This window comes from Zeugodacus cucurbitae, chromosome 6 (assembly GCF_028554725.1).
Source record: "Zeugodacus cucurbitae isolate PBARC_wt_2022May chromosome 6, idZeuCucr1.2, whole genome shotgun sequence".
NCBI classification, from domain to species: Eukaryota; Metazoa; Arthropoda; class Insecta; order Diptera; family Tephritidae; genus Zeugodacus; species Zeugodacus cucurbitae.
In genome coordinates, this window is record NC_071671.1 from 5,667,940 (window position 1) to 5,674,980 (window position 7,041).

Here is a 7,041-nt window from a genome sequence, read left to right on the forward strand (position 1 = left end):
CGTAGGATCATTTCTTCCATTGATCATTTCTAATGAAATTTTCTCTCTGAGCTTCTGGCAATGAGAAATTTACATTGAAATCTCCCGCAAGGAGTACCGGCTGTTCGCTATACTCTACTGGTTCTCCGATAATATCTGCAAAATCTTGCGAGGTAATAAAGCTTTACCGATGAACAATTTTATATCTCTCAATTTTTTACTAATTATTCATTAAAATCACTACTCAGAAGTCGTTTTATCCGTTGTAACCGAGCGATCATCGAAGAAACATCATTTCTAATACACCACAAGACAAAATTAGAAATGAAGTTCATATACCTCACGATATACCTCCTCATCGCGGGTGCTAATACTTTCGATTTGCAAAGAAAGTAAATGAAGACTGACTAAAGAAATGATCCTGTGAAGTATAGTCTTAACTTTTCAACGGCCCACGCAGAGTATGTCATGTTCATGTCACATAAACTAGTTGAGAATTCACAGAAATGAAACAGAAACGAAAGAAAAATAATGCACAAGCATACAATTATACATGTGCGTACACATGTGAATATGCCACCATCCAAAAATTTAAACATTGTTCTACAAAAACAAGCATAAGCATGGCAAGTCCTTTAAGTTCTCTGCTTTATTCTCATTCACTCTCTCTCGCGTTAATTGTTCTATTCCCTCTCCACTGAAGCGTTAAACAATTATCGCAACCTTTTCCGAAGTCGTATAAGAAGTATAACTTCAAAAAGTAAAATATTTTATTGAAATAAGTTTGTGCAAATATGGTTGCGCAAACTATTTCTTCAGATATACAACATTTTATATTATTAATAAAATTAAACTAAAAATCAAAAAATTAAAAATATATATTTTTTTTGTTTATTTTACATTGCAACTAGTTCTAAAATATTTACAAAAGAAATATTAGCAAGCAACTTGAGTATGATATATATTATTACAAAATTACAAAAATGTATTGGCTAATTTAAAAGATCGCTGGGTTTTACGCGTTTGAGTCGTCTTGGTTGTCCATCTCTAGAAGTTAACATGACTATTTCGTCGTTACAATGCTTTCGCAACCTGGCTTCATGTGTTGCTGCCATTTTTAATATTTCAGCGTTAACTGAGTTTACGTTTAGATCACGAATAGATCAAAAATATATTGTAAAAATTATTAAGGTTGCGCAAACTTATTATATTGTGAAAATAGTTTGCGCAAACTATTAAAAAAATCATTTTATGTAACCTTCGACTATTTTAAAAAAATAATGAAATATTTTTGTAAATCAGTTTGCGCAAGTTGTTTGCACAAATCGATATAATCATGATATAAATAAATCATAATGCAAAATTTAAATGAACACTTTATTCTTGAATTTTCTTTCTTTATATTTTTTTATACTGTTGTTAGTACAAACCACATTTAACTATCCTACATGCATATATGTATTTGCACACTCTCCCAGTTCTTTATGGCAAATTACCCTACATACTCGTATAGTCCCTCACAGTAAACCCCTTTGTGTTCAAAGCGAAAGTGCAATTCCAATTGAGTTCTATAGTTTTAGGTGGAAAATCACTTACAACGCCATTGGCGCATAAATTTCCCGTTTGCTCAGTAACTGCATGTGTCTGTATTTAAAAAAGCCAAAGCGCGCTAAAGTGTTTATGTAGAAAGGAAATCATAGTTAACTCACAGGCAGCACACAATCTGACCCAATGCAATTAAGGCTTTTGTATGTTAGCTGTAAGCATGCTTTCAGGCGCTTGGCACAGCGACGTTCGTTAATTTACTACATGTTGTTGTTGTTGCGCTGTGTAAAGCTAATGTTTGCATTTTAATTACAAAAGGAGTTAATTGTATGCGCGTATAGAGAGTAGAGAAAGTAGGATACACTGATGCATGTGATTGAAAGGAGTTTGTTGGTAGATGGGAGTTTGGATGGATGATTGAGGGATGAGTGGTTAACAGTGTGTATTTCACTCAGAATGGCTATGCAGAAAAGTTGATTGTGATAATTTAAATATTTCACATATTCCAACACAAAATTTCCTTGTGCAGTCAAAAAAAGTATAAAAATGTATAAGCTTAACTTCGCAGCAGCAAGAAAAATACTAAATTTTTTCATAACCAAATTTCTAATAAATTTCTGGTTTTCCTTAAATCCTTAAATCAATTACTCTATTGCAACACCTAAGCAATAATCTAACAGTACACCAAATTTCATGCAAAACTATTGATTTTTGTACGATTTATGCCATATATAGCAACTACAGCGCCTGGGGATAGGCTACATTTTTTAACTTTTCGCATTTCCCAGCTTCACAGCGCATTTCTATTTGCGTAAATTTGCTTGTTGCATGCAGTGAAGCGTGTAAACTAGTTATTGACCCTTACAACAGCTCAAGGTCAAATCACTCAGCGATGCGCAAGCATCATACAAGCGTATTACGATTAACAACGGTCTACACAAATAAGAAAATATGCATATTTGCGCTTTGAATGCGCACTTCAAGCATGTTAAAAGTGAGCAAATGAGATTATTAAAATCAAATAAAATTTCCGAAAACAAATTCTGCTGCATACATATTATTATTGTTATTATTGCTGCTGCTGCTTTTACACATTTAGCTCCGTCTGCACCTTTTGTTTGTACATTTTGACGCATTTTACTTTTGTCGGTGTTGTTGTTGTTGCTTTTATTATTTCCACTTATTTATATATTTCTTATATCGCTCGCTGCGTATAAACCCCTTTTATTGCGCTGCTATTGACAGCTTTAAAAAAGGCTCACACGCTTAAATGGCGCAATGAGTGAGCATAAAAAGGATAACCGAAAAAGGGACGCAAGTGAATTGTGTGTGTTTGTGCATGGCGTTGAAAGCTTGTGTGATGGCATGCGATTTATGAAAATTTGTCAAAGATATCATAAGCAAAAAATGCGAATGCGTTCAAGCAAACCGAATGTGGCAGACAGCAAGATATGTTGAATGCGAAAAGGAATTTTGCAAAGGAAAATTAACAAAAAAAAAAAAAAAATAAAAATCGAAACTAAATAAATACGAAATAAAGAAATATAAAATTAAAGCAAAAAATATTTGGAATGCTGCGTATATGATTGGAAAATATTTGGCATAATCATATGAAAGCGAAACTACTCACAGGACACACACGAGTACACATATATACACTCAAAGGACATATGATGTATGCGGGTACCGTTGTAAAGCTGCTTGTAAGCAACCAATAAAGTGCCGAAAAAACCGGGCGAAATCAAATAAATTTGCACACAAATTGCGCGCTCGATTGCATTTTCATAATTGAAACGTTTCGTCGACATTGCCAGCCAACCATTTTACCAATAACCTATTTGTCCATCCGTTATATAGTACTGTTAGTAGTAATTGTTGTTGTTATTTTACGTTTTCTCAAAGGATGCGCATTTCTTTGTGGAGCAAATAGTGCGGCATGTGTGTAGTGCAGAGTAGGGAGCAGACAAGCGCGAAATACAGCACTCAAGTCTTATTCGTGTTTGAGTATGACTGTTGGTTGTTGTTATTGAGACATCCATATCAAAAAAAGCAACAAACAACACTTCAATTCTTTTGTGAAGACATTCAATACAAATATTTTTTGCGAGCATTTACTTTAGCAAACATGCTTTGCTTCCTCTCTTCTTTCAGCTGTACTTCCATTGCCTCCATCATTCTGCCTGCCAGCCTGAAGCGACAATTTGTCTATCGTGCGGTTTCTTTAGCAAGTCGCCAAAAATATTCGCAATAATATAACCCTTTCAATTTATATTTTATACGCTACTTACTTACCACTTGCCATACTACCAGGGCTTCTCAATGCTTCCTCCCTAGCAGCAGCTTTTCACTGCCTCGCCTCTCTGTCAGAACTTGTTTATTTATTTAGGCGCTTGGTTGCTTCGCATGCGGTGCTTTCTTTTGCCTGGTTGCTGCTTCTGTTGTGATTGCGCGCACGCAGCTGGAAAAATGTGGCAAGCAGTGGTTTGGAGAAAGTACGAGTATCACCCAAAATCTCTGCTATTCAAAGTGTGCGAGGAAATATAAACGAATTCAAAGGATTCGCGCTGAAGTTGGTCTGTAACTGCTTGGTTGAGTTCGCACATATTCAGCGCTGGCGATAATGTGTTGGTGGAGGTGCTCTTCTTACTGTTATTGTTGTCCCTGTATACCCGCTCTATACAGGGAAGGAATGATTGATGATTCAATTAAATATTTTAAAAATAATATTACCAACTTCGCTCTTCTTCCGCTACCACCATTTAACTAAAATTAAGTTAGTACGAGCATTTTCTTTAAATAAAAGTAGGGTCTTTAACGGAGAAAATACCTATCTCTAGTATATTAACCTAGCATAACTTAAGGCACTAATCTCTTTTATCCAAATTATTTCTGCGCAAGTAAAGCTCTCAAACTGTTAATCATGGTTCAATCATTGGGAAATGAGAGTATCTGAACAGGAAGAATCCAAGAACTTACAAAATATTTCTAATATACAACTCCTAGCATACCTTTAGGCGCTAAGCACTTTCATTAAAGTTATTTCTGCGGAAGTAAAGCGCTAAAGCGGCCAATAATTGTTTAATTATGAGGATATGAGAGTATGTAAACAAGGAAGATCCAACTAATTGGGTCTTCTAATATACAACCCCTAGCATACCTTTAGGCGCTAATTTCTTTCATTCAAGTAATTTTTGCTGTACTTAAATTCTCAAGGTTTATTTCATCATGTTGCAGGCTATTTGAATACTTAGGTATGCTAGATTCGCTGTTAGGTCCACACGCCATCTCATAAATGTAAATGAAATATTGTTTTTTTTTTAATCCTCCGTTCGTCTAATGAATATTTTGGGATTTTTTTCTTGTATGAAGGTAAATAAAGCTGTTGATTTTCATAACTCTTAGCGTTTGAGACTCCAAAAATCAACTGTCAACTGATTAAAAATGATTGGTGTAGTAAAAACTACTATATTTGCTTGTGCGCCTAAAACTATGCCTGTTAGTAGATAAAACGGTGCCAGGAAATATACAATTTCTGTGATCTATTTCTTTACACTCTCACTGGCATTAAACTCAAAATAATTACTCTTCGATCAATGTTCTCGACTAGAAACCACTTCCACATCCCACATCATCTGCAGTATCATCGGCATCATCGTCAGCGCTAGTCAGCAACTAGCCTTTACCGATAGTATAATCTATCGGCAAGCATTTACTATACCGTGTGCTCGATTTTTTCATTATATAATCCAATCGCTTTCCACTCACTGCTTGTTTAGCCTCCATAGTTCGCCGCTTCATTCGCTGTTTACTTTGTTTGTTGATTCCATCTCTCTGTTAGTCTATCCAGTGTCGATGTCATACTCAGCGTTCGCTTTATTAAAATAACATACAACACACTTGCATATTCTAAATAAATATGTATATATTTACCTTTACTCTTCTACACTATTCTATATATTGTTGATAAACCATCAGACTTTTGTTGAGCCGCATAGTTTCAAGCCTATGCCATTCAACTGCAAAACTTTCATAATAAAATTATCTCTTTTTGTGGGTAAACAAAAATATGAAATTGCATATAAAAGTTAGACAAGCTTATAGACGTCGACGGTGGCAAATCCCACACTCAACAGAAAAAATAAATATAATAAAATGGAAAGTATTTTGTTGTACAATTCATTGCCTACCTAAATTTACCTCTCTGCTCGTAGTTTTGCGATTTTCACTGAGGCAATAAGCTTACTAGCTACTAAAACTACCTGTAGGAAATGGTACGCAGAGCTGTTGGTTCTTCAGTGGATAGAATTATGATAATATATATTCTAATTCTGGGAAGATTTATTAATCTTCGAAATTTTATATAGAGAAAGTCTATGGAAATGGTACAAGTACAATTTTATTGACTTGTCTAGAAAGAATTCAAAGAATGCTTGCGAAACCTCTTCTTCGAGTCGAGGATTTTTCTGCATACCTAAAATGAAGTCAAGTCCCTTCCATTTTCTCAAACCCGTGATATCTCTGACTCTTGGATAAAGCATCGTATATGAGATCTAGTCTTCAGATTCTTTAGAAACCCTCTACTTATTATATATGTGAGTTATGGTTCTTCCAGATAAGATGACTTTGTGGTAGACTGATAACAATTGGAAGAAAGAAAAGTTCTATACTTTTTGATGAGGTAGACTGATAACAATTTGAAGAAAGAAAAGTTCTATACTTTTTGTTGAATTTTGAAACATCTGATCACTCGAACAGTAAGTCGTTTTGTAGTTCTTCCTGGAAACCATACCCATTATTTCATTTATATGTTTTTTATCTGAGTGGATACTTATTGACTTCGGTACTTCTCTCTTGAATGCATGAACTAATGTGGCGATGAAAAAATTAGTTCCATAAAAGACTGGGAATATGATAAATATATGGCTGTAGAAAGAAGCTTGATAAAATCCAATAGACCTTTCATAACGATCTCCATAAAACTCGAAATTTGAAAAAGGGGTATTAAAATTTCCTTGAAACTTGAAAAACTTCGACATTTACTACCTAGCTTTCTCTTCCTCTAATACCGAATACAGACCTCTAACACCGGACGACCACATTCTCCGAACCGCCTACATATTATCCACATCAGCAGCATGTGAATAAAGAATGCGTACATCAATTGTAGTTAGCCTGTGGGCTGTCTCTGGGGTAATTATGATATTATTGCATATGTCATAACTTTTAACTCGACAGGCAGCAAAGTGGAGGGAACAAAAATTACAACACTGCTACTGATGCTGAGCAGAGTAAAACTAAAAGGAAAGATATGGGAAGTATGAGAGAGAGAGCGAAAGCAAACGAACAAATAACAACAATGACATTAACTTCCATACAAATACGCATACCAATTGACTCGAACTAACAACTCATTTGCCTCGGCGACTTCACCTTTGTTGCGCATCCGTAACACAACGGAGGAAGTTAGAACTGCCCCACAGGATGACAAAATCCCAACACGACCAATGGCGTACAACT

At 35.1% G+C, this 7,041-nt stretch overlaps 1 pseudogene; it reads right to left on the reverse strand.

The window, feature by feature from the left end:
- Positions 1-218: 218 nt before the first annotated feature.
- LOC114803727 (small nucleolar RNA U3) lies at positions 219-417 on the reverse strand (annotated as a pseudogene).
- Positions 418-7,041: the final 6,624 nt, after the last annotated feature.